The sequence below is a fragment of the Ambystoma mexicanum genome, chromosome 1p (genome assembly GCF_040938575.1).
Source record: "Ambystoma mexicanum isolate Mex_15411 chromosome 1p, UKY_AmexF1_1, whole genome shotgun sequence".
Taxonomy (NCBI): domain Eukaryota; kingdom Metazoa; phylum Chordata; class Amphibia; order Caudata; family Ambystomatidae; genus Ambystoma; species Ambystoma mexicanum.
This window is the reverse complement of record NC_090921.1, coordinates 336,375-363,327: the sequence shown is the minus strand read 5'-3', so window position 1 is coordinate 363,327 and position 26,953 is coordinate 336,375. Positions and strand designations below refer to the sequence as shown.

The window sequence follows — 26,953 nt, the reverse complement described above, 5'->3', positions numbered from 1 at the left end:
GATTGATCTTCGCCGATTAGTTTCGGGAGTAGTTGGGACAATCTTGTGGCCAGAATCTTTGTGTAGATTTTTGCATCTAAGTTAATCAGGGAGATTGGTCTATATGACGCCGGATTCGTTGGATCCTTACCTGGTTTGTGGAAAACTAATACTTTCGCTTCGTTCATTGTGGGAGTTATATTGCCCTTCTCTCTAAAGGAGTTTAAGAGCCTGGTTAATATCGGGGTCAGAATGTCAGAATATTTTTTATAGAATTGGGCCGTAAACCCATCTGGGCCTGGGGCTTTGTTAACTGGGAGCTCTTTTATTGCTTTCCTGATTTCCTCTTCACTAATAGGGGACTCTAATGTCTGTTTCTCTTCTTCTGATATTTTCGGAATCGGTAGGGCCTCTAAATATGAGTCTTGGGCGGAGGTGTCTGGGCGTTCTGTGGAGTAGAGAGTTTGATAGAATTGTCTCAGTGATTCCCCCATGTCATGTGTGCGTGTATGAATGTCCCCCTTCGCATCGCGTATGGCCTTGATCGTTGTTTCTTTCTGTTTTGTCCTGAGCTGTCTCGCCAAGAGTCTATCCGCTTTGTTTGCTTTAATGTAATATCTCTGTTTCAGATAGAGTAGGTTTTTTTCTGCGCCTCTCGTCCGTAGCATCTCTAGTTGGCCCTGCGTGTGTTTTAGTGATTTTTTCAGTATTTTCGTGGGATGTATTAGCATTTTTTCTTGAATGTCCTCAATCGCCTTTTCCAATTCCCTTTCCCACTGAAACCTTTGTTTGTCTCTCGTAGATTTCAGCGCAATCATCTTTCCCCGCAGTACTGCTTTGAACGCGTCCCAGACTGCGCTCAGAGCTACCTCCCCTGTGTCGTTTTGAATAAAGTATTCTTCAATCGCTTCCCTGATTGACTCCCCGGTTACAGGATCCTGGATCAGATCCTGGGGTAGCTTCCATCTCCACAGCCCATTCTTTCTCCCTGGGAAAGTCACGTCTAGCCAAAGGGGGGCATGGTCTGAGAGGGCTATTGCCCCCTTATCTACATCTTGTATTTTTCCCAGCAGGCCCACCGACACCCAAAAGTAGTCTATCCTGGACATGGTGTTATGGACATGTGAGAAGTGGGTGTACCCCCTATGTTCGCCTTTTCTCTCCCTCCATACATCGATTAGGGCCAATTGGTCCATTTGTTGTCGCAGGCGCTTTGTAGGTGCCCCCTGGCCTTGTGTTTTACCTGTACTCCTATCTAATTGTGGGTTCCACGCCATGTTAAAGTCCCCTCCCAGGATCACATCTCCCCTCGCGAAGACCTCCAGTTTTGACAGAGTGTCCCTGAGGAAGCCATCCTGCCCCTGATTTGGTGCGTATATCGAGGCTAGTGTGATGCGAGATCCCTCGATTTCTACATTGGCGAAGGCAAATCTGCCTTCTTTATCTACAGTTATGTCCAGAGTTTGAAATCTTTCCCTTCCTTCGCCGCAATCAGGACCCCTGCCTTTTTTTCCTTTGCCGTCGCCTGTGCCCATATTTTGTAACCTTTTATCCTTGTTTTCTGTTTGTCCCTTGTTCTGATATGGGTTTCTTGAAGGAGTAGGATGTCGGCCTTCCCCCTTTTGAATTGTTGCTCCAGTTTCGCTCTTTTCGTTGGGTGGTTCATCCCCCTAATATTGTATGAAACAAGGCGAATCATCCCCATGTTGTATTGTTCGAGTGCCGTTGCTTCGGTACGCCTGTGATGTATGATTCATTAATCAGAGTTCTCCGACTTTTCCCCCTCCCTTGAACTCCCTCCCCCCCCCCAACCACCCTTCCCTTGTACTTCCCTTCCCCCCCAACTTTGAACTTTAAAACAACCAAACTGTCCCCCGAGCAGGGCGAGGGTTCCTATTGACACTAGGGCGTTGCGCCCTTCGTTCCCTGCCCTCCATACCCTCGGGGGGTGTGTTATGGGGATTCCTAAACCCCATTGACTCATTTGTCTTTAACGAGTTCCAGATCGTTGGGTCTCGACCAGACCGCCGTCCTTGAATTGTCCGTTCGGCTCCGTTCCCATGCCCCCCCCCGACTGGGTCTCAGTAGTAGCGTTTCCATATCTGTTCCCCAAGCATATGTTTTCCTTGTGTTCTTCATGGTACCTTTCTCCGGGTGTCCCTCTCTGCATTTGCCTTCTTCTGTTTGGTGTATTCCCAGCCCCTAGGTCTCCTCGTTCGCTCTCTCTTGTTTGTGGCCTCCCTCTGTTCCAACTCTTCATCTTGTAGTCCCATTGTACTGAGGCCTTCTTCCAGTGTGGTCACTCTTTTCTGTTTCCCTTCCCATGTGAACAGTAGCCCAAAGGGGAAGGTCCATTTGTAGCGGATTTGTTTTTCTGTTAGGACTTTCACCAGTGGGGTCATTGCTCTCCTTTTTTGGAGGGTTATTAGTGCCAAGTCTTGATACAATTGGATGTCTTGCCCATTCATTTTTACATGTTCCAATTCCCTGGCTCTCCTAAGAATCTGTTCTTTCTGCGGGTAGGACGATAGAGCCACCAGGACGTCTCGAGGTCTTTCCCCTGGGGCCCCCGCTCTTTTCGGTCCCACCCTATGGATTCTGTCGATTCCTATTTCTTCAATGTCTTGTGTTCCCAGAATGTCTCTGAACACTTCTCCCACTGCTTTCTTCAGGTCTTTGTCTAGGACTGATTCCGCCATGTTCTTGATTCGGATATTGGAGCGTCTAGAGCGGTTCTCCAGATCCTCACATTGTAGTTCCAAGTTGTGAGTGAGTGTTACCAGGTGTTCTTGCGTTTCGCTTGTTTGTCTCGTGTCTTCTTCCAGGCTTTGCACCGTTTTTTCCACTATATCTATTCTTTCTTCTAGGTTGTTTATATCAGTTCTCATGTCTTGTACCGCTTGTTTCATTTCGTTCTTCATGGATGTAAATTGTTCCTGGACTGTAGACATGAATTTTTCTTGCAGGTCCATGAACCAGGTTTGCATGTCCTCCCTGGTCGGTGGTTGCTGCTGCTGGGATAGTGGTTCTGCCTCCCCCGTGGAGTCTCCCTGGTTTCTCCCTCTCGGTTGTGATGTCCCCTCTGTTGACCACATTTGTAGGATATCGGCCCCTTGTTTCGCCGTCTGGGGAGTCTGCTGGATGGGGTTCCCCTTTCCTTTTGCTCTAGACATGGTCGAGCGCTCCGGCTGACAGTCTGTGGGGCACCTGCGCCCTCTTGTAGCCCTCAGGTGGGGCCTCCTCGCTTGCCTGTCCTCCGAGAGATTCTTATCTGTTGGGGGTTCTGCAGTAGTGTGATCCTCCTTCCTGGGTTTTCCCCCCTCTCCTCACCCCTGTCTTGTGGGCCTTGAATCCTGCCTGTGTGGGTGGGGGGGACTTATGTTGTGATTCCTTGTGTCTCCGGGGTGCTGTGATTCCTTGTGTCTCCGGGGTGTTGTGATTCCTTGTGTCTCCGGGGGGAATTTTTTTTTTTTTCTTTTCTTTTTCCCCTTTTGTCCTCCTATTGTCTTGGGACCCCCCCGGGGTGTGTGCGCGCGGGCGGGCGCCTTGTTTCTGGTCCCCCCCGGGCCAGCTCACCTCTTGCGCTTCGTTTTCCTTGTGCGCTCTGTGCAGGGCGGCCCCCGCGGCTCCTTTCCTGCGGTCCGCCCTGCTCACGCTGTTTTCTCTCGGCGCCGCCGCGGCTCGGCTGCACGCCGCTCCTCCTTCGCTTCAGGGCGGTGTGGGGTGATGTGGGGGCGGTTCTGTCCTCCGGGTCCGCTGTGTCCCCAATCTCACTCCCCCGCCGCCGGCGCTTCCCGGCCTCCCGATGCCGCGGTGGATGGGCTCCTGCGACGTCCGAGATTCTCCCCCGGCACTGATGGGGGAGGGGCAGTCAACCTCGCTCTTTCTATTTACGGCGGCGCTCGCTTCGCCGCAGCGCCTGTTTCTTCGCTGGGGGGAGGGGGTGGTTAGGGGGGGCAGCTTCGTGGTGGGGGGGGCGGAAGACGGTCCGTCACGGCTTCGGTCGTGCTATTTTTGGCGGCCCGGGCGGAGCGCGGATTAGCTGCGACTCCTCACCCCGGCGGCCATCTTGGAACCCCCGTCTGACTGTGTTTTTACAAAATCAGATATAGTGTATTGGCTACACTATGTGCAAGTTGGGGATTTGTCTTCCGTTTTATTTATTTCTTGTTCAAAATCTCCCTCTGCAATCGGTCCATTTGGGAATTCCATATGAACCTGAACAATTGTCTTTGTAGTCGTTTTGTTTGTATGTTTGAAGGTGGAAAGACCAAAGCCAAAAACAGTATCATAGGCATTAAAATTTGTTTATCAGAAGTAACTTTACTTCGATTGACAGCTGTCTCGTTCTCCCAAAAGCTATTTTCTTTTCAATTTTCTCCTGGAGTTGATTCCAAGATATTGTGCCCGGTTGCTTGGTTTGAAACAAGATGCCTAACACTTTTTATCGCATCCGTTGTCTTGTTTACGTCACATTTTGCTAAATTGTCCCAAGCTCCTACGATTAGTAGATCACTCTTTGTTTTATTAATTTTAAAACCTGCAGCTTTGCAAAAAAGTTCAGTTTCTTCAATTGCTTTGTTTATTGAGTGAGCATTTGTGCAGAGCACTGTGACATCGTCCATTTAGCCCATGCATTTTACTTGTTCCCTCGGTAGGCCGGGATGAAGGCCCCTTGAGGGCTTCGATCACTCTTGATTTTCCTATGCCATGGTTCACTGAACAGATGTATAAAATAGCCGACAGTGGACAGCCTTGTCTTACTCCTAGAAGTATTGGTATTCTCACTGAGAGTTGACCGTTTACTCTCACTTGACTGAACGCGTTCTGATACAAGGTTGAAATGCAGTCTGAGTTTTTGAGGGCAACCCATTTTGAAGAGTATTCTCTTGGTGAATACATGTGACACTCTGTCATAAGCTTTCTCAAAGGCCAGAGACATAATGCCCAACGATGCATTTCTTTGTACTGCATGATCAATAGAGTCTGAGTGTTAATAAGCTCTCATGTATCCATCTATGTGGGGACCGCACACGTTTGATCCTCTTGAACGAGCGACGAGATGACACTTCTCATCCGGTTTGCTATGACTATAGCAAATATTTAGTAATCACTGTTTAAGAGTGATATGGGTCTCCAGTTTTTGATATCTTCTTTGTTACCTTTTTTATATAGAAGCGTGATGATGCTCTGTGTCATTGATGTTGGAAAGGAACTTTTTTCTAGGCTTTCCTTGTATACCTGCAAGAGGTGTGTACTGATTTCATCCCAAAACATAATGTACCACTCTACTGGTAAACAATCACTGCCAGGCGTTTTTCCGTTTGACAGTTGTTTCACTGCTACAAACAGGTCCATCCGTGATAGATCCTCCTGTAGGCCTGTTTTCTGTTTTGGTGAGAGATTATCTTTAAATAAGGATTTAAAGTGTTGTATTTGCTCCTCATCCAATTTCTTTGGAGCGTACAAATCTTTGTAGAAATGTTCAGCTATTTTTTGCATGCTGTGTTGGGAAGTTTGCTTTATGCCAGTATGGTTCATGAAGGCTTTAGGCATGGATTTGGCTACATTTGTCTTTTTGAAAAATAAGCAAGAGCTTTTTTTATTTTCTTCATAATCTTTGACTTTTGAATTAAAGATTATGGTTTTGCATTTATTCACCAACCATTTCTGTATTCTGTTTTTGATATTTTCTTTCTCTTGCTTGACATCTATCCCCATGTCTTGTAATTGGTGATGTTTGTAAACGCCCCACTATAAAAGTTTATATTCTAGCGTCTTTTTATGGGCTTCGTCCTTGCCTTCCTTGATAAAGAAGTATTTTGTCTTGACTTTCACCTCCAGTCCGAGGTAGTTTGTGAAGGAGATTTTGCATTGACTCATTAAAATAATGAAGTGCTGAAACGTTGCTCTGTCTGCATCTTCAAGGAGCATGGTATTAAGAGCCCATGTTGATTTTATTTTTGGTAAATAGTCTGATTTGAGTAAATGGGTTGTAATTATTTTATGATAGGAAAAAAGGTTTAAGAAGGATTCAGTTTTTTGAGTTTTAAAATGTTTAGACGTGAATATATAGTCAATACGGGATTCTATTTGTCCTGTTTCATTTCGCCATGAAAACATTGTGCCTGGTTGGTTTTTGTCTCCATGCGTATCGTTGAGTTGACTGTCTTCTATTATTTCCATAAGCTTTTTTGATGATGTGTCCAACTTTTGTTGTTGGTGTTGTTTCCCTATAGATTTGCGGTCAGCCTGATGCAGGATACATTTAAAATCACCTGCTACTATAATTGGCCTTGCTCCTGTTAAGAAGATTTTGAGCGTATCAATCGATTTTTATTCACTCTTTTTTGATGGCTTCGGCATAAACGATGAACAGCTTGTGCTCTATATCATGAAAGAGAAAGTCTACTTGTAAGATTCTCCCTGGTATGATCGGCTTTAAAACTCTAACTGAATTTTTAGATTTCAACAGGACAGTTGTCCCTGCATTTTGGTTTAATGCACTCTGACCATAAGGAAGGACCTATTAACCAGTCCTTTTGCCATTTATTCAAGTTTGGGTCCCATCCTAAGCCACACTCTTGCAGGCAAATGATGTCTGCAGTTAGTGTGGATAGAAAAGCAAATAATGTAGTCCGTTTCACTATGTCATTTATTCCTCTGACATTAAATGTAGATGGTTTTAGACTATCCATTATAGATTCTGTTTTGAAGTTGACTTTGGCTGTCTAACTACGGACCGACTCTGCTCCCTCTTTGGTCTTCTATGCTGCCGTCTTGAACTTCTTTGGAACGATCGAACCTCCTCATCCTCAGACCCCGAGTCCGAGGAAGAATCTATGAGAGGTCTATTCTTCTCAGAATCTTGGAGAACCAAAGGGTCCACAGCATCACTCTGTAAGACGTCAAAAGAATTTGAAGTATTTATATCCTGTGTGCCAGCAAGGACCTGTTTTTCTGGTAAGTCAGAACTAACAGCTTTATACTTCGCCTTTTTAGAACTTACAACAGTACACCAGGCCACCTCATCTTGGATAATACTTTTATTTGTTTGCGAAATAGTCACTGTCTCTCGCCGATTTGTTTCTTGACTTGTGGCAACGAGGGAAGGGAAGGGAAGGGGCTGAAATGTGAGCATCAATTCCTGTAGAAGATGTCTTCACACTTGTCATCTCCTCTTCCTCTTTCCCACCTTCACCACTAGAGGGCTGGATAGATGGGACCTCCCCTTCCACAGGCGTTCCAACTTCCATGTCCATACCGACAGGTAGCACATCCTCTGGTAAATCAACACCTGAAGCTGAAATAGCACTGCTGCCTGAAGTCTGCAGAAAATGTGTAGCTTCTAATGCCAAATGTTCTCGTGTGCCAAGGACATCTCTCGTTTCACAAAGATGCAGACAACGTTCTGCCTGCCTCTCATCATTCTCAGATTTATGCGACACAATTTTACCACCCTGCTCAGGGCCTCTCAGCCATCTCTGCAACATATCTCAAACTATGTTCACGGCTTCCTTTTTCTTCTGATCAGGTGATACATCTGCAGCTTCTTTAACTTTATTCTCCTTTTCTCGTAATTTCTCCAGTGTGTCAATAAGACGTGTAGATCTTTCATGATACTCCTGGTACACGTTGTCCCCACCTGCAGCTTGTGCATATGTACGGGGAGTTGTAGTACATTCCATTACAATATGTCCTTCCAAATTACAATAGTTGCATCGCAAAGGCTGGTCTCCATTTACAACCTTATGATCTGTGCTGTTGCAATTCCGACATCTATCTTTTCGGAGAATGTTGCTTCAGATGGGCAAATTTCCTACAGAATCTGCAAAAAACAGGCTTTCGGTAACCATTCTGCTCATTTATTTTGAAAACCCCTGGGGGGGTGACACAGGCCTCCTATGCCTGCTGTGTTCGTCTTCAGTACAACTGTACATCTTCTGTCCCCATTAAAGTACCCAAACTTATTTTATTGGTTGTTACTACCTTTCACCTCATCACAGTAGGTCAATAGCCAATTTCCAATCTTGTCTGCAGACACATGTGCAAGGGAACCGCTTGACGAACATAGCAAAGTTTAACCTCTACACCCTTAAAGGAATCATTCTTCTTTTTCCACTTTATGTACTTCATGGATGCTGATAGAAGAGGCTTCGTCTGAAAAAGTGAAATCATAGGTGTTTGCATACTTGTACTCCTGCATGCAAAACACCTTATCTTTTTCCATTTGCAAAGTGTCAAATGGAACCTACTTGACAACATAGTCAAAATCTTTTACGTGTTGTACATCTTGCTGAACCGTAATTCGGGTTTAATTACGTGACTGCATCGCCAGGGGTGTGGTCCGTGTTGGTGAATACATAATGGTGGAAAGGCTCGTCGGGATGCACCGTATAGATCCACTATGCTCTGCCAGTGCAGCCTCTTTGCATACCGCAGAGCAGAAAGATTGTCTTCTCGAAGTATTCTTCTGCTCAATCCAATTCTCCGAACGAGGGCCAGGTGGTGGTGTTGGCCACCCCACTCTCCTCCTCAGGGAGAGGGGTGACTGCTTCCACCTCTGTACCGGATAGGGAACCCAGGCCAGGTAGCCAAAGTTCAAGTCCCTTCAAAGCTAGATCAGTAGCCCACCCCCAAACCCATGAGCCTGGGGGCTTCATTTGCAAAGGGGGTCTCTCTGGACTGGACAAGCCAAACTACAAAGTGAGTCCCTGCACTCGATCTTTGCCAAAAGGCAGAGAAGCAATGCCTACAAAGGCTTTGCCTGAAAGACTGCTGCTCGGCAGCTCCCCTGCTGACTCGGAGCAACACTCTGCAGCAGACCCCCAGATTCCTCGGCCAGGAATAGCATTTGCATGACCAGCATGCCCGGCGGTATGGTAAGCATATTTTGCATGGCTCTGCCCCAAGATTTCCATGGGTCCCACAGCACCATGTCCGAGATGGCCAGACCCAGGCTGCAGCGCTCCTCCCGGCCTGGCACTGGCCCTGTCACCTAGCGGCCAAAAGTCACTGTCAGCTGAGCAGGGGATGCGTCCCCCTCAGATAAGGCTTTGCCATTTGTGGCAGTTTGGGACCTTTCAGGAGTGAGGCAGGGCAAGGACAGTGTCCCCCATCTCCTCCTTTTGCTGCTGCTGGCTGGCTGGCTGGCTGGCTCCTTTGCTTTGCAGCTCCCGTGAAAAGCAAGCAAAAGGGCAGAATTATTTTCTCCTGTGACACGACGGCACCTTTTCCAATACACAGAAGAAAATACATCACAAACAAATATTGCAAAGTGCTCTTCTTTCAAGAATTGCTCAGTCTTTCTTTTTCACAGCATTATTTTCCCTGAGTGGGGAAGTGCACCAGTCCTGGAGGAACTGCAATACCAGGTTGATGCGTGGAGTGGACAGAACAAGCTCCCATTCCATCTCCCGGTTCCAAAAATCAATTTAATATATGGTACCCAGATAGAGGACGTATCGGATATTAAACTGATAAGAACAGATTTTTTTATATCAAAAGTTTATTTATCAAAACTCAACATATTAACAACAGAGTTACAATACCATATTCATGTTAAAACATACTTAAAGCAAGAATAAATACTTCAACTAACACCAGGAACCAAACTCTGGTGCACACAAGGTAATGCCTAATAACAAAGAACTACATAACTGTAGATGCTGGCCAACATAAAACCCAATTTCCAACTCCTTATACAAGGAGGCCTTCATAACTAATGCAACTAATTAAAGGTCAACTATCCCTCTTCCCCATTAACAATTATTTCTGGAAGTCCATATCTTCCTTGTCCTGGCACAAAAAGGTGTCCACAGGAGTTACTTACTGTGTCTCCACCTCCCTTCTTATCTAACTGCACTCTCAAGGAGAATCATTGCCTCTCCTGTCCCAATAGTCAATACCAAATACAAGAATACTCTAGAGTCAGATTTGTTCACCATCTACAGCGAGTCCACTATCTGACTCTTCCCTTGATTTATAAGAATACTTAAATGTCTCCATGCTTTAATGTCTCCACCAGTTCTTAAAATAGCTTAGAATACCCCCCGCAGGGATTTAGGCCTTTATGTAAGGCTAACACTGCATAACTGAAACTATAAAGCCCAAGTTCAGAACCCAAAAGAAGAAATATTCTTATCAAAGTATTGGAACTATATACATCATCTTGACAAATGTTCATAATAGGAGTCGTCTACTGCTCCAAGAGGATACATTTCAAAGCAGCCAATTTTCCTTGACTGTCAAAAGACAAATTATTGACTTTAATCAAACTTTTTTCCTGCACAGTCTTGAGGCCTTATCCAGGAAAGCAAGAGTCTGCAACTGTCCCCAGTTGTCTAGGGACAAGAGTCTACAACTGCATGCCAAGTGTCTCTTCAGACAAAGTTCTTGAAAGCTTCTTCTTGTAAGTGGGAGTCTGCCACTGCCCCAGCTTCTTTGGGGCAGGTGTCTACAACCACCCAGAGTCTTATGTAACACCAAGTTCTTGAAACCAGATCCTAGCATACAGGAGTCTACAACTGTGCCCCCACTTCTTAGGGACAGGAGTCTGCAACTGCACACCCATTTTCTCCTCAGGCAAAGTTCTTCTTAAAAGCGGGAGTCTGCCATTGCCCCAAGTTTCCCTGGGACAGGCGTCTACAACCACTGTTAATCTCATCTCACATAAAGTTCTCGGAATTCCGCTTCTAGTATACAGGAGTCTGCAACTGCCCTTGCTTCTTTTTAGAGTCAGCTGTCTAGAACTGTAACACCCGACATAAGACTTCCAGCACCCCGATGCTGCTTCTTCACGAATGTTCTCCTCATCGCCACACATGGTGCAGCTAGCCGTCCTCCAAGTCCAGGCTCTTCATCAATAGTCTGTCATAAGCATGAAGAGTGAAAATTCAATGCAGAACGTAGCCTGATAATTCTTCAACTGTAAGATCAGGTTTCCCAAGCCCACTACTACAAGTAGGCCCAAATTAAGTACAAATGTTTCTAAAAGCAAAGGTTTTTCAGTGATGAATGTACCAACCTCCTTGATCTATTGCAAGTCTCAAGAAGGGGGTTAACAACTATACTCAAAATACCCTTGCCAACCCCTCATGGAGGTTTGTAAGCACATTTCAACTGCAGATCCGATTGGCTCAATTTTGGAAGGTCCCGCACAGTCATTTTTCAGGTCCACCTGAGCAATCTGAACAGTTTCCTGGCTGGTGCAAAAAGAAGTGTCTAAGCACTAGGGCATTCCTTGATTTCCAGATTGCCATTTTGATGCAAGAGATCGAGACCCACGGCTGCTCCCATCTATCCACCTGCCAAGGCCCCACATGACTACCAAACATTACCAATCTTGCATCCACCTGAATTGGCTCTATATAGGGCATCACTAAATCAACACCACCCAACCACACATCCGTAGCAAAAGGGCAGTCACAAAAAGCCTGCTCCACAGATTCCTAAATTTGACAACCTCTAGGGCACAGGGGGGTAATGGCCAGCGATCTACTATACATGGTCGTTCGGACAGCCAAAACATCATGTGCTGCCTGCCAGTTTAGCTCCCAGTGCCAGTTGCAGAGCTCTTTCCTGTGGACCTGTCTTCAGGCCATGATAACCACATCTTCAGAAATTCTCCTAGGACAGAAAACAGATTTGTTATTATCAATAAACTGAAGCACTTTTCTGAAAGATTTCCATGAATCCATCTCTAAGTCACACAAACTGAATTTACTAACAACCTCCAAAACTCTGTTATAATAAATATTGTGTTGGAAAGCAAAAACAGAATGGAAGGACTGGCGACACATGTTTAGTGCTCTCAGAATGGAAGCCATATTATATTGAACAAAGTAATTTCCAGTGCTTGGATGTCCTACGAATATATGCACATGCTTAACTACAAAAAACAATGATATGATAACTTTCACATTAAGCAAATGGAAACCACCCGTGTCACATAACAAAAACAATACTTCCCTTTGCAACCTCTCAGCCTTGCTGCGCCAGAAAAAAATTGCAATCCTTCTGCTCAACATCGTCCGAATTCTCCTTGATAGTGGAAACACAACTGTGAAATACAAAAGCATTTGGTATAACTACTGTCTGTATCACCAAAACTCTTCCCACCATTGGCAACTCACTATGATGCCATAAGGCAAGCACCTTATTTACTTTGGAACATTTTTCTTTCCACATTCTTTTTATATTGCCGTCCCTTGCGAAGGGGACTCCCAAAATATCCATCTCCTCCACATAGGATAAATAGGCACAAGGCCGATTTTTCCATGAACCACACATTAAGAATTTGCTTTGGTCAAAATTTAGGACCGCTTCTGATACCTGATGGAAGCTAAACACTTTGTCCATGCCCTATTAGCAGAAAGCTCATCTCTTACAATCAAAAATACATCATGCATGTACATCATGATTTTCAACACTTCTCCTCCACTCCCCGGAACATGTAAACCCACAATAGATTGATCATGATTAATTATTAAACTGAGAACTTGAATAGCATGTATACAAATAAAGGGAGACAAGGGTCAGCCCTGCCTCACTCCACTTTGTATCAGAATATTTCTAGACAACTGTCCAATTACCATGATTTTGCTTTGCACATTCTTGTATATGCTCTCCACCCACTGAACAAAGGTGGGAGGAACACTGAATGCAATCAAGGCCTTTGTAATCAACATATGTGCAACATTATCATGGGCTTTTTCGTAATCAAGGTTCATGATTAATAATGGTAAATCTCTTGCTTTCATATATTCAATTAAATCCCTAGTCAGGATTAATCCATCTGCAATATTTCTCCCTGGAGTAGCACACAATTGAGATTTAGAAATCATGTGTTTGATGCATTCATTGAGGCGGTTAGCAAGGCACTTAGCATATAGCTTGTAGTCACAATTTAACAACGTGATTGGTTGACAATTCTTAATGTCCTTCCTATCTCCTTTTTTAAAAATCAATGTGATAAGACATTGATTGAACGACTTGGGTAATAACAGGACATGATTACATTCAATATACAATGCCACCATATCTACACCAAATGCTTGCCAAAACGTTTCATAAATCTCATATGGCAGGCCACCTATGCCGGAGATTTTTTGCTTGTTGTCTCGGTAATCCTAGCTCTACCTCTGAGAACTTCAGTAGCACATATAAAAATCATGGGAGACAAGGGACACCCCTTCACTCCATTTTACATCAGAATGTTTCTAAACAAATGTCCATTTACCATGATTTTGGTTTGCCCATTTTTGTACACTCACCTACTGAACAAAGGTGGGAGGAACACTTAATGCAATCAAGGTCTTTGTAATCAGCGTATGTGCAACATTATCATAGGCTTTTTCAAAATCAAGGTTCATGATTAATAATGGTGGTCGCCAATTCTTAATGTCCTTCCTATCTCCTTTTTTTAAAATCAATTTGATTAGTTTTTGATTGAAGTCTCGGGTAATAACAGGTCATGCTTTCATTCAAAATACAAACCCACTATGTCTACACTAATTGCTCGGCAAACTGTTATATAAAACTCATAAGGCAGGCCATCTAGGCCTGGAGATTTTTGCTTTTTCTCTCAGTTAATGCTAGCTCTACCTCTTTGCCATCCAGAGGTCTTTCTAGGCGCTTTGTCTGGTCACTTGATAAATGATCTGATTGGCAATTACATAACTGTCGAAGCTTGACCTCATCCAAGGATTTTTCTTGATAAAGTTTCTCATAAAAAGATTGAGCAATTTTATGTAAAGAGGGCATATCGGATCTGACCTGATTAAATTCATCCAACCATGCCTGTATCACATTACTGTTTTGATTCTTGACCTGATTAAAGGAAAAAAACTATTGCATTTCTCATCTTTTTCTAATTTCTCCACTAAGTAGAAACATAATCTTTTCAAATCTTTGCCTGTGGATCTTATTAATGCCATCTTGATTTCCTCCAACTCCTCCTCCACTTTTAGGCTCAGACGCCTTAAAGTAGCCTATTTGCCTTCCTCTGTAACGATTTTAATGGGGCACCCTCTCTCCTCTGCTTTTAAATCTTCGTTTAGCATCTAGCACCCACTCCATTGTTGAGTCAAAAAAACATTTCAGTGCTCTCGCTCCTTGGTAGAAAACTTAAAATTGCTCAACACAAACCTGGTCCTCCAGTATACTTATATTCAACTTCCACACCCCCTTGCCGCCATCATGTCGAACACAGTGATCTGTAATCTTTAAAGAGGAGATCCGATAAATGTACTGTACTAATAACAAATTTTGTTCACAAATACATAATCAATTCTACTAGGTTCTCCTGTTGCAGGCCTTGACCACGTATAACCACCTGCATCTGGATGCTTCCGTCGGTAGGAATCTCTCAAGTCACAATCAGATATGATTTTCTTCAGTAAATTTACATTCTTATCAAAATTAACATGCGAGGTTGCTTCATTGGAGTCCAGAGCATTGTCAAAATATCCTGCTAGTATCTGGGGACTCCTTACCATTAGATAAGGAACCAGGAAAACACATCTTTCATTTTTGTCATTATGCATAGAGATTTGTGAGTATAAAAGTAACCCCACCATAAATACATTCTATTTGCAATACTCTTCCCCGCTTTGATTATAATGTGTTTTGTAATCTGGATATCATGATAATACAGCAATCCCATCATTTTTATTCTCATTAGATGCAGACCATAACGAAGGACCCCTCCTCCATAGAGCCTCCCATTTATCATATTTTGCCTGAAAAGGCAGGTTACACACCTGTAGACAGATAACATCACAGTTTAACCCTTCCAAATGGTTAATTACCACTCGGCTTCTTATAGAACTATAAATACTGTGGACATTGGCAGTACAAATACAAAGTGTCATAATTGGCATTAATAGGAATTTCCAATTAATTGTTCAGGCCTTGCAGGTGAACTTAACTCTAGTTCTTCCAGCTCTAAGAAAACTACACTCCTCTTCCTCTAGGGTTTCATACCTATTGGAAGTTACTACGCCCACCCCTACTTTACTCTAAAGTATTTTTCCTTTTATCTTGAGTCTGAGAAGGTTGATCCTTATCATGTACCACCCAGACTCTTCCTTCTCATCAAATTCTTCTTTATCATGATCTAGATCACACTGTTTCTCCAGTATAACACTATCAGAAACAGATACCTGAGACTCTACAATTGCCTGCTCTTTATCTTTAACCCCTTCAATCTTCTTCACCGGTTCACACAAGAAAATATTAGTTTGACCTACTTCATTGATTACTTCTACTTCCACCTCCTTACCTTTTGTCTTTTCCTTCCTCCCTTCCTTCACTTTATCTGAGTCCACACTACCTTCACCCTCCCTCTTGCTCATGAACAAACCTTGTCTTTGTAAATATTTCTGTAACAAACTTGTACTTTCTTCATCTGACTTTTCATTCTGTCTCCCTTCCATTCCCAGCCTCTTTGCTTTACTCAAGGTGTTTGCAAAACTGTTTGGGCAATCTCTGTAGAAGTGGCCTTCCTTACTACACAAATTACACATCTTGGCCTTGTGATAATCTCTTGAAACATGTCCCTCCTCCTTACAATTCATACACACGACTCTGAGGCATTCACTCTGATTATGGCCTTCCTCACCACAACTTCTACAAACCTTTGGCTGCCCTGAGTAACACAAATCCTCTATTCAGTCCTAATACGAAAGTTGGAGGCAAATGCTTCAATCCTGCAATACCCGTAGGGTCTGCATGAAGCTTTACATTTGCTCTCCATGAACAATTCCAAATCCCATTTGCATCCCTCACCTTTACCAAGCTGTCAACCTTCTCGTAGTTCCTAACCAACCAAAATAGCAAGTCCTGTTCCTACACCGTTTCATTGTACATTTTAATGATCACCACCTTATTGCTTAATTCCAAAAGGGATTTTACATCAGAAAATTCCAACTCCTCACTTCCCTTCTTCACATTGAATCTGTCTGAGAAATGATTAAATTATGAGGCGCCTTTGATGCCAATTCCCCCCCGTCCCCCCAATTTACTGTTCACCAAAATTTAGCTCTCTACCTCTAAGGGGCAGCTACCTAAAAAGAAAACGACCACCCCTCAAGAATAACCTAACTGTGGTAACTTCCTATTTATCCTGAAAATACAATATATCAACTGAACAATAATTATTATGGGCCAAGCCCCAGGCGCACCCTAGGCGCCTAAAGCTCAGCCCCCTTTCAAACATTTTCCTAAATTAACCTTCAGTAGTTAAGGAAAATCTGAACTTTGGAATAGAAGATACAAAAAAAAGTCTAAACTTCCTATCAACCACCAACAACTCCTCTTCTCTGTAAACTACCTACCAATTCTTAAATTAACACTTATTAAAAATAAAACCACCCATTCAAAAATAATCTACATATTTTGATACTAAACCCTAACCTAAAAATCGAATTACACCCATATCCCTTAAGTAAATAAAAACTGTATATCTGAAAAAAATGGTGCCTGGCCCCTTTAAAATGCTACACAATAACAAAATTCATGGGCAATAATTAATAGACGCGACACGTTTAAAAGCGTGCCGCCATCTCCTACCTGAACCGCTTACACAGCTTTATTACAACCGCCTGCTACAATCAGGCTTCACGTGCATGGCCTCCTCACACGGAGGAGACCGCACCTCTCTGCCCAACGCCCGCGACAGCCAGAACGCGGAACCGACCGCAGAGGCAGCTGCCCATGCTCCGGCACCCGCAAGGGAGCCGAGCTTCTTCAATCAAGAATCCCTCACCTCAGGGACTCCGCGAAGAGCAGCCAGCAGCTCGCAAGTGCCACCAACTGCCCCCACAGAACCCCTTGGTTAACAAATGGGGGACGTGCTGCCCAGCAAGCACAGGCAGCGCGCCCCTTTCCTCAATACAAACACAGGGAGCCGGCTCTAACCACCACGCCCCTTGACAGCCTCCACGCCCCGACTCCCACAAAGGAGCTGGGACACAAAAACACTTAACTACAAGTGACGCGAAGTAGCCGCCAGCAGCTCACAGGAGCCCCGACACACACTCGCAACAACCCTTCTTCACCACAGAGGGACGCGCTGCCCAGCAGACACTAACAGCACATCCCTCCCACAAATATAAATACACAGGGAGCCGGCTCTGAACAGCTGCGCCCCACCCGGCAATCACTCACGCCCCGACACCCACTAGGGAGCCGGGGCTGAAATCAAAACAAAATCCCCTCAACTAGAAGTGCTGAGGTGCCAATGACTCGCAAGAGCTGCGAGGCCCCCCACCCCTCAACACTGCTTCCTTACCAAAGAGGGACGCACTGCCCAGCAGGCACGGGCAACGCGTCCCTCTCCCTCATTAATGAACACACAGAGCCGGCTCTGAAAAGCCACGCCCCCTCCCTCAGAGCTACGAAGCTCCTGAAATCACACTCCCCGCCTCTCACGGCAGGAAGCAACAGCAACTGTTTCCCCTTCGCTCTCCGAGCCGGACTGACAGAATATAAATAAACAAAAATACAGTATGAAATTCTATGTGCGCCGTATGTCACAGAGCCACGCACATGCTACAAAGATACAGTCAGCACAATATTTATATTGCCCGGCATTATCAGGCAAGTCAAATCCGCTTAGAAACTACAATTTAACATCCTAATTAAGAACTACACATTTTCTAAAATAAATTACCACAGTAGCTAAATATTAAAATCGAAAATGTACCTCAAACTCTAAACTAACACCTCATTGCCCTCCACTAAACAGAATAAAACATTTTTTCAAAGCATTTTAAACATTAGTACTTGATATGACTTGTTAGACCATGACACTGGACCCTACTTACAAAAGCCCAGTGCCCTGCTGCCTATAGGCTTTCATAAAGAGCTTAGTAGAGCATCTCAAGCTTTTGCACATTAAACAACAAGTGGGCAGCTCAGTGGGATAACGCCCCTGCCACAGGGCACTCACAAAGCCAGGCAGAGCACTGGCAATGGAGCGGACTGGATTAGTATGGGGTGCTTCAGAGCCAGTGCTACCATTACCCACTGGTGGGACTCCAGGGCCACTCCTCTGCTGGGCTCTGCAGGAACTTTCTGGATGCTTCCAGAATCCTTTGGAACCTTCTCAGCTTCTCAGTCCTTATCCTCTTCACAAGGGTCTCTCATGCCCTCCATACCTGGGGTCCTGTAGCCCACCACCTGGTAGAGGTGGCCTCAGCTGCAAAGCCCATCCCTGGAGAGCAGGCAAGCCAGCCAGCCCAGCGAGGGACTGCACTAGGACCCTTACCAGATGCCATGGGAACCCTGTAAGAAAGAGAAAGGAAAGGGTTAGAAATTACCCCTTCAAGGCCCTTGAAGACCGATCAGAAGCCCACCCAAAGACCCATGAGCCTGGGGCTTCAACTGCAAAAGGGGTCCCTCGGACTGGATAAGCCAGACTGTAAAGGGAGCCACTGCACTTGATCTTAGCCAAAAGGCCGAGAAGCGATGCCCACAAAGGGTTCGCCGGAAAGACTGCTGCTCGTCAGCTACCCTGCTGACTCGGAGCAACGCTCTGCTGCAGAACCCCAGACTCCTCGGCCAGGAATAGCATTTGCATGACCAGCATGCCCGGCGGTTTGGCAAGCATATTTTGCATGGCTCCGCCCCCAGATTTCCAAGGGTCCCAGAGCGCCAGGGCCGAGGCGGCCAGGCACAGGCTGCAGAGCTCTGCCCAGCCAAGCTGCAGCCTCGGCCTGGCACTGGCCCCGTCACCTAGCGGCGAAAGTCACCCTCAGCTGCCCAGGGGATGTTCCCCCAAGTGCGTCCCCCTCAGATAAGGCTTGGCCGTTCGGGGCCTTTCAGGGGTGAGGCAGGGCAAGGACAGTGTCCCCCATCTCATCCTTGAGTCTGGCTGGCTGGCTGGCTGACTGGCTGGCACCTTTGCTTTGCAGCTCCCGTGAAAAGCGAGCAAAGGGGCAGACTTTTTTTCTCCTGTTACAGACACGACAGCACCTTTTCCAAGACAATGAAGAAAATGTATCCGAGTTCAACCAAAAAATATTGCAAAGTGCGCAAGTTTCCAGAATTGCTCAGTCTTTTTTTTTCACAGCATTGTTTTCCCCAAGTGGGGAAGTGCACCAGTCCTGGAGGTACTGCAATACCAGGTTGATGCGTGGAGTGGACAGAGCAAGCTCCCATTCCATCTCCCTGTTCCAAAAATCAATTTAATATATGGTCCCCAGATAGAGGACGTATCAGATATTAAACTGATAAGAACAGATTTTCTTTTTATACAGTCTCCTCGTCACCCCTTTAACTGCCCAATCCTCCAATTTTATAAAAATTGAAAAAAAATTACCAAATAAAAAAAAAAAGCCGAATCAAAAACGCCAATCAACAGAATAAAAACACAATACTCCATATTTACTTCTTTTTCACCTTCACTATTTCAAGGTTCAATACCACATGTCCTAAGATGTTAAAAGTCTCCAATTTCTCTGTTGCCACATATATTGAGCTTGCATTTCCCCCAGACTCTTTACATCTAAGCAATAATATGTATACAAACAACTTAATGCCGATTTTACACAATCTTGAGGAGAAACAAAAGTATGTTGCATAACCAATATAACTCTAGATTTCCATAAAGCCTCCTTTATCGATGAAACAATCTGATAAAGGAGCCTATTATTATTCAAAACCTCTCTTCCACTGGTAACCCAATAATACCATATCATACGTAACATTCCTTACCCCAGTCACAGCAAAAATCAAAGGATAAAATAACTCCCACACTTGAGTTACATAATTACATTGCCATATGAAATGGTAAATTGTCTCTATTTGCGCACACCCATCCCTCGGGCACACTGCCGTTTTCGACATTTGCCTCCGATACATAAAATCTTTTAATGGAAGAGCATTCACTAACATCAACCAATTTATATCTTTTTGTCTATTTGTAACTGCAGTACTTGAAAAAAAATTCCACACCCTTACCAATCTTGGACCTCCCAAATTACCCACTGGCTCAGGTAATTCCCTTTGCTGTAATGTTTTCAAAATCTTTTTGGGATCCCTCCTGTCCTCATATAACAATTCTAATGGATATACTAACGGCAAAAAACTCTGAAGACATAAATAAAAAACTGATAATGACCACGCCTTTGGTAATAAATTACTCCGTGGTATAATTCGAAAACGTTCTAACACATTTGCTGTGGCATATCTTACAAAAAAAACTGCCAACGATTTAGAATGCTTTACGGTATTCACACAAAAGCCCACATAATGTCCTATTAAAAATAATTCTAAATTTGGAACTTCTCTACCACCTAACATCTGGGGTTTATACATTACATGTCTGCATACTTTATCCATTTTAGAACCCCATAACAATAAAAAAAACAAACGCTGTAATCTCACAATTTGTCTTATTGTAGGTGGAAAAACCAATGCTAAAAAAAGTACAATAGGCAATAATACCGCTTTCATTAGCATGACTTTCCCTTCAATCGTCAAACTCCTTAATTTCCAAAAACACACCTTATTCTCCACTTTTTTTGTTACTTTTTCCCATTGTTCCAAACCATCCATACAACTGTTAAATTCTACTCCCAACACATTTATTCCTTTCCCAACTCTACTAACCGGACAATAATACAAATTATCCCATGCCCCTACCGTAAACAATTTACACTTATTAGTATTTAACTTAAACCCTGCTGCTTGACAAAACAACTCAGTGTGTGAAACTGCATGTCCCACCGACTGAGCGTCTCTACACAAAACAGTTACGTCATCCATATAACCTATGGATTTTGCTTGTATTTTTGTTCCTGGAACTGGAGCACCTACATTACCTAAATGATCTTGTATACTTATGTGCAATGGTTCTATTGCACACACATAAATCAATGCTGATAACGGGCACCCTTGTCGTACTCCTGACAAAATCGGTATCTTTCCGGACAACACACCATTTAAACGAACTTGACTAAAAGCCCCATTATACAAAGTAGAAACAAAATCTAAAAAACGACTCGGACATCCCATCTTTCCCAACACTTTCAACATAAATTCATGTGAAACCCTATCATATGCTTTCTCAAAATCTAAACTTAAAACTCCTAAAGATGTCCCTCTTTCTTTAGCTGCACATATAGAATCACGAATAATCAACAAACTTTCATGAATACGTCTTCCTGGAATTGCACATGTCTGTTCAGCCTGTACTAAATCTTTTATTACCGCCCTAAGGCGATTTGCAATTACCTTAGCCAAAATTTTATAATCTACATTCAATAAGGTAATTGGCCGCCAATTTTTAATATCTTCTCTATCTCCTTTTTTTTTTATATATTAAAGTTATTATACCTTTTCGAATACTTGAACTCAATCTCCCCGTATTAAACGCCACATCCGCCACCTCCACCAATACTGGACCCAAAATATCCCAAAATTTAACATACCATTCACTTGGGAGTCCGTCACTACCTGGTGACTTACCCTGTGCAGCTGACATCACTGCTAAACTTACTTCTTCCAATGAAAAAGTTTCCACCATTTTTTCTTTTTGCAATGTCCCTAATGAATCTCGTATAGACTCTCAAAACTTTTCTCCTTGTTCCTTATTTAACAATTTCTGAGAATATAATTCTGAATAAAACTCCTGTGCAATATTCAAACTATTGTTCAAACTATCTCGTACTACTCCTTGTGTATTATTAAATTCTACTGAACTCTCTCTTTGAAAAAGTGCTGATTTAAAAAAAAACCTTGTACACTTCTCATCTTCCTCAAAATTTCTTATTCTTGCATTAAAAATAGTCTTTCCTCTCTCCTGCATCTGTTTTTGTATATCTCTTTTTACAAAATCCAATTCCTCTCGTACCTCTACTCCCATATCCTGTAATTGATGTAATGTTTGCTGTGATCCCACTAACATTCTATAAACAAAATTATTCTTCTTAGCATTTTCCTGACCACATTCTATAAAAAAACTTTCTCGTTTTTAATTTCGTCTCTTCCCACCAATCTAATATGGAAGGGTGAGACTCATACTGCAACACCCACTGTTTCAATAAATGTCTAAAACGTAAACATATATCCTCATTTTTTAACAATTGTACATTTAACTTCCACAAACTCTTCTTCTTTGGTGTATAAGACAATAACTTGATTGTAGAAAGTACTAAATGATGATCTGAAAAAAGAGTAGGAATAATTTCCGTATCGTCTATTACAAAACATTTCGATACAAAAATATAATCAATTCTAGATAATACTAACCCATTATTCTCTCTGTAAGTAAACCTCGTCCCTGGATCATTATATACAGCATGCGTATCTATAAGTTGTAAATCATCTATTAATTCTTTCAATAATTTAGACGATGTGTCTTTATTTCCTTCACACACTGGTCTACCACTTCTTATTATATCTGCTGGGTGTAATATACAATTAAAATCCCCTGCCACTATCAACGGGGTACTCCCCACACAAAAGGACCGAAGACTCTGAAACAAAGAAACCCTTTCTCTTAACTTTGCGTTCGCATATATACTTAATAATTTATGTACTGTGTTCTGCCATTCAAAAGACACTTGTAATATACGCCCAGGAATACACTCCACATGCTTCACATTCATCATTAAATGGGAATTAAATAAAATCGCTGTACCCGCATTCTTATTATCATTTGCTCCTGACCAAATTGACATACCATTTGTCCACTCTGAACACCATCTCTGATTAGTCCTATTCCATGACATGGCACACTCCTGCAAATAAAATATATCACATGATATTGTCGCTAAGAATGCGAACAATGCTACTCTTTTCGTACTAGTATTAATTCCTCTCACATTCAAAGTAGCCACTCTCAAGGTAGCATTATTGACAGACTCCATCACAAAACCCAATTGTATTCACACTTTCTTCATCATTTTCTGTGATCAGACCGACTACGGTCTTTATTCTTTTTTTTCTCTTTACGCAAATTTCCTCTCAAACCCATCCGTGTTCCTTCACCTCCACTATCTTGTTCTACATCCAATTCCTGTGTAGGTAAAAAAAGCACTGGATCCGCAATTTCCTCTTGCAAAACTTCATACTTATTCATAGTTTCCACTTCCGATCTCTCCGGTTGTTTCTGTACTTTACTTCTCTCTTCCATTACCACTTTACTTAACAAACTTGTCTTTTGTACTACTTGCTTCCAACTTGACTCTGCCAGTCCCGTACATTTATTCATTTGATCAATAGTAGCTCTATCTCTATCTGACTGTCCTTTACTTCTTACTGTTACCGTTTCCTCTTTTTCCATCATTTCAACCTCTTCATCCAGTATACCAACATCTTCTCCTCCGCTCTGAACTATTTCTACATTTAATATCTCGTCCTCACTTTGAGAATACTCTACCCATTTCTGCATAAACTCCATGGTCAAATCCTTCTCAATACCCACATTTTCTCTCTTTTCACAATCCTGCATAAACGCTCCAAACAATTCCTCAAATTCCTTATCTGAAATCTGTTTACTACCTTCTGGTCCTTTTAGTCTTCTACTTAACCGTTGTTTCACTTCTTCCAAAACCCTTCTTTTCATAGAATCCGTTCCATCTTCATTCCTTTCTCCACCAACCTCACTCTCCAACTTATCTTCCTTCTTTCTCTGATTTTCTTCATCAACTCTCCTCTGATCACTTTCACCACGATAAGTATAGAAATCAGTATTCACACTAGCAGCTTGAGCATACGTTTTCGTGGTATCCGGACAATTCTCTGCCACATGTCCTTCAAGATCACAATAACTACATCTTATTGGAATATCGCAATTTGCCATTTTGTGACTTGAACTTCCACAATTTCTACACTTATCCTTTGGACACTTCTGTTTAGTGTGCCCAAATTTCCTACAAAATCTACAAAATTCAGGCTGACTTGGATAATACAAATAACCACTTTGATCCTGGATTTTGAAAACTCCCAGAGGATGACACACTCCTCCTACTTGCACCGGATCTTTTTTCAACACTACTACAAATCTTCGGTTCCCATTAAAGAAACCAAACTTGTTTTTCATCTCGTGCCCTCCTCTTACTTCCTCACAATAAGTTGAGAGCCAATTTTTTATACTTTCGGCTGGCACAAACGGATTGTACATGTGCACCGTTAGCGGTATCTTCTGCCGAACATAACACAATTCGACTGAAACACCTTCCAAAATTTTGTTCTTTTCTTTATCCGCTTTATAAACTTCATGTGCATTCAAAGATATTTCATCCATAAAGGTAGTCATATGTAAAAAACTGTCTATGCTCCTGCATACAATACACTGTACTTTTATCTACTTGTAATGCATCAAAAAGTACCTTTTTGACAATAAAGTCAAAATCCTTTTCCTTTGTATATCCATGCTGTACCAATATCCGGATCGAATTCCTTAATTCTGTTGCCGGTGGTATATTTCTCGAGGGCATCGCCATCCTGGATAAAGCAGCCAAATTCCTCTCCTTCGATCAAAAATCTCGTTTTGATGCAAGCCACCCCTCTCTCCTCCCCCAGGGGAGAGGGTGACTACCTCCTTCTTCTTCCGAAACCAATCCTTCCCAATAACGGAGTGACGAAAGTTCTCGAACCTTCTTAGCAAGATCAGAAGCCCACCCCCAGACCCGTAGGTCCGGGGGTATCAGCTGCAAAGAGAAGTCCTCCTGTACCGGACAAGCCAGTTAACCAGTTGACTCTCTGCACTTGATCTTAGCCAAAAGGCCGAGAAGCGATGCCCACAAAGGGTTTGCCGGAAAGACTGCTGCTCGGCAGCTACCCTGCTGACTCGGAGCAACGCTCTGCTGCAGAACCCCAGATTCCTCTGCCAGGAATAGCATTTGCATGACCAGCTTGCCCGGCGGTATGGCAAGCATATTTTGCATGGCTCCGCCCCCAGATTTCCAAGGGTCCCAGAGCGCCAGGGCCGAGGCGGCCAGGCACAGGCTGCAGAGCTCTGCCCAGCCAAGCTGCAGCCTCGGCCTGGCACTGGCCCCGTCACCTAGCGGCGAAAGTCACCCTCAGCTGCCCAGGGGATGTTCCCCCAAGTGCGTCCCCCTCAGATAAGGCTTGGCCGTTCGGGGCCGTTCGGGGCCTTTCAGGGGTGAGGCAGGGCAAGGACAGTGTCCCCCATCTCCTCCTTGTGGGGCTGCTGCTCAGGCCGAGTCTGGCTGGCTGGCTGGCTGGCTGGCTGGCTGGCACCTTTGCTTTGCAGCTCCCGTGAAAAGCGAGCAAAGGGGCAGACTTTTTTTCTCCTGTGACAGACACGACAGCACCTTTTCCAAGACAATGAAGAAAATGCATCCGAGTTCAACCAAAAAATATTGCCAAGTGCTCAAGTTTCCAGAATTGCTCAGTCTTTTTTTTTCACAGCATTGTTTTCCCCAAGTGGGGAAGTGCACCAGTCCTGGAGGTACTGCAATACCAGGTTGATGCGTGGAGTGGACAGAGCAAGCTCCCATTCCATCTCCCTGTTCCAAAAATCAATTTAATATATGGTCCCCAGATAGAGGACGTATCCGATATTAAACTGATAAGAACAGATTTTCTTTGGTTTACGGTCTCCACATCACCCCTTCAACCGTCCCAATCCTCCAATTGTGAAAAAAGCCAATTCAAACCCAACACCAAATCAACAATAAAAACCAATCAAAAACAAAAAATCACTAATGAAAAGTACATTTGAATAAAAAATGGTTTAAACAAATTCAAGACTGTGAGCATAAGCTCACTCTAACCCAGATTATTTGTTGTAATAGTCCTCCACTTGTCTTGTTGCCAGTAATCTTTTGTGTCATTTATATTTGATTTCTTGGCATCAGCACAAAAGTATGTGTACAAGTGACATAACATCTGTTGCACACATTCCTGAGGGGTTATCTCTTTGCGCTGAAACACAACTAGACATCTTGCTTTCCAAAAAGCTTGTTTAGAGGAAGCCGTTATTTTATAGAACCGGTCTGCATTTGCTTTCCCTCCTCCTCCTCTAAGCCCTGTGAGAACTGTTTAAAAAGATACATGTTGATGACCAGTCAGTGCTGAAAATAAAGGTTTGATGAGGATCCAGACTTGCGCTGCGAACAGGCAATTCCATAAAAAGTGAAACGTTTTTTCATTATGCTTGCAGTTGTTCCTCGAACATTCCGCTGTCGCTGCTAGACGTCTTCTGTGCATGAAGGCTTTTATTGGGAGGGCATTGTGCAAGGCTAACCAGGCAATATCTTTCTGTTCATTTGTAATCTTTTAAGAAGTTAATGAGGACCAAACGTTCTCTGAAAGTGCTCCAGAGAGGTTCCCTATTGGATCTGGTGTTTCTCTTTCGACCGTTTCTTCTAAAATTCGTTTAGGCGACAATATTTCCTTATTTGGCAGAGTCTAAGTGTTGAATTTTGCCCAAAAAATGTACAAACTTCTTGTAGTTGTTTGGTGGATCTAGAGCTCTGGGGCTAATATTTGAAGCTGTTATAAATTTGTACTTGTGCAACAGGCGACTGGTAGCATATTTTATGTATACTGCAGCTTTAGATGGAGAGTGTCTGTGTGTGTTTATACAAAAACAGATATAGTGTATTGGCAACACTATTTGCAAGTTGGATATTTGTCTTCTGCCATTTGTTTGTTTCTTATACAAGATCTCCTTTTGCAATCGTTCCATTTTAGAGTTCCATATGAACCCGAAGAATTGTCTCGGGAGCCTTTTTGTTTGTATGCACGAAGGTTGAAAAATCAAAGCAAGAAACCGTATCATGGGCAATAATACCGCTTTTATTAGAAGTAACTTCCCCTCGATTGATGATTCTCATTTTCCCAAAAAGTTATTTTCTTTTCAATTTTCTCTTGAAGTTGATTCCAAGATGTTGCGCCTGGTTGCTTGGTCTGAAACTGGATACCAAGCCCTTTTATTGAATCAGTCATTTTGTTAACCTCACGTTTTGCTTAGTTGTCCCATGCTCCTATGGTT

General features: G+C 43.2%; 1 long non-coding RNA gene and 3 pseudogenes across 3 annotated transcripts in view; 1 reads left to right on the top strand and 3 right to left on the bottom strand.

Annotated features, from left to right (window-relative positions):
* LOC138563654 (uncharacterized) overlaps positions 1-26,953 on the top strand; it is a 162,295-nt gene that overhangs the window by 128,733 nt on the left and 6,609 nt on the right. The window lies entirely within an intron of this gene.
* On the bottom strand, positions 9,317-9,495 carry LOC138461194 (U2 spliceosomal RNA; annotated as a pseudogene).
* On the bottom strand, positions 19,073-19,300 carry LOC138460367 (U2 spliceosomal RNA; annotated as a pseudogene).
* On the bottom strand, positions 25,384-25,606 carry LOC138460743 (U2 spliceosomal RNA; annotated as a pseudogene).